Below are 2206 nucleotides of genomic sequence, written 5' to 3' on the forward strand. Positions count from 1 at the left end.
ATGTCAAACAATATTTTGATGGAAACCGGCGGTTACGCTCTATGTAGTGTTCTTCATCAGCACCGGAAAAACGGCAACATTTTCTCCAAGCCTGACGATATTCTTCATAATCTGACTCTTGAATGACGCCTCCAGCATCGGCCTTTCTCTCTTATTCTTTGTCATGGGTAATTACACCCAGAAGTAGATAATTCGAGAAGCTGCTGTTGTTATCATTTTCGGTTTGTTTTTGTACCTCATGGCAAAAGTCGACAGTCAATAAAACCCATCATCAATCCACTTCATTAAAAGTGGTTATCTTTGCAGAGTCATTATTGAATAAAGACGGTGCTAAGTTTCCCTTCTTGAAGGACGTCTGAAGTGCCAAGGGTTAGACAGGAGTAACACTATGTAATAACTGGGAGGCAACCCTTTCGTTTCAAGGCAAAGACTATCGATTTCGTATGGCATCATTCTTCAGGCTTCCGAAACGTGACACTGATTTCAGCGAGGTTATCAGCATACATCTCGCAACATGTGAGTTTATTACCATAATTATAGCATAACAGAATGCTTCCGACAATACCTTCTCAGAACAGTACATTTTTTATTGTCTCCGTATGGCTGAAACATTGTCGATGCGTCGTTAAATCTCAACTTACTTATCTTTTCATTTCCAAATGAAATATTTGCTTTTAGACAACAAAACAACAACAAAAACAACATAACTGTCAATAAACGATTTTGAGGTTTTGAAATGTGAATTCATATTTGATCAGAACTTAATCAGAAAAATATCTGGTCATGGACGGCGTTGTATATATAGATCGAGTCGGATTCGTACAATGTAACCTTCTTATGATTATGGAAAAGGTTAAGCTAATTTATTCATATTAATTATACTTACTTTCTAAAGATACATATTTACATGTATGCTTTTAAATTCTGGTTGGAAAACCACTTGTAAAAAGTGGGGCAAAGTAGAGTATCTTAACTGTTTGATGAGGCGATTGAGAGACAGGCAACCAATAAATGAAGCTACCACACACACGCACGCACGCACGCACGCACGCACACACACATTTATTTTCTTTAGATGTTAGTGTTCCTCCTCGCGTCAGCACAACTCCTGACCTTCCGCACAACACGTTATGCTGCTGCTTGCACACTGTTCTAATATCTGGCCCTTAATTTAATCGGTAACAGCAGACATGGCGTGTCTGACACAGATTTCAAAATATTTAATTGAAAAAAAAACGCGAAATGTCTCGGTTTAACATGGGTCTATGTATTCTCGACAATAGAGCATCCAACGCTACGGTTGGCTGGCCAATTTTTCGTTTCGCATTCAGTGCATGTTTTGTGTCACTGAACTAAAGTTTCCCACAAGCCTGGCAAACTCGTTCTAAAGTGTCGTCTGGATGATACCTGACAAAAGCTGAAAATTAATGGTTTCATGCTTTCGAAGATGCTTTTTCCTAATCATTATGAAACAACTCAGTCTGGCAAATTTCTTACACAGGCCTGCTTTGTATACTATTTTAAACGCCTGGGAAAAACAAATGAAAAGTATGAGAACGTAGCAATTTGGAAAAGGAGAACACATATCTTAATTATGGCAGACTTCGATTTCCCCCAATATGTGTCAAGCCTTTATCTGGTGTCTCCGGTCGTGATATTGTTGGAATGCTGATAAAGCCACATTCACCCGCTCAATGCTAGCACAAGCCACGTCACAGTTTCCTGAATAACAACACCCTTATCTGATCTTACAGGAAAGTATCTTATGGCTGCCCATCCTGACCCAGCTGCAGTGACACACCCATGTCTCTACAGTCACCGTCAGTTCAGCAACCCATGTTTGCCGTAAAATCGACTATGCCTGTCGAGAGGCGACTAACGGGATCGGCTGGTCAGACTCACTGACTTGGTTGATGCATGTCATCGATCCCAATTGCGTGGATCAATGCTCATTATATTTATCACTGGATTGTCTGGTCCGGACTCCATTATTTACAGACCGCCGTCATATAGCTGTGCGGCGTTAAACAACAAACCAACCAACCAATCATATACCAAGGTTCATGTGAAAGTACATACCAGCATTAAACTATGAGGGTAATCATTGTGAAGAACACCAGCGTACACAAATCATCTTCTTCTCAAGAATATGCGCACGCATCAATGGGTAGTCAACCGTATACACAGTGGCGAATTTGTAATTTTG

This window comes from Haliotis cracherodii, unplaced genomic scaffold (assembly GCF_022045235.1).
Source record: "Haliotis cracherodii isolate W230 unplaced genomic scaffold, xgHalCrac1.p SCAF_3, whole genome shotgun sequence".
In the NCBI taxonomy this organism is placed as follows: Eukaryota; Metazoa; Mollusca; class Gastropoda; order Lepetellida; family Haliotidae; genus Haliotis; species Haliotis cracherodii.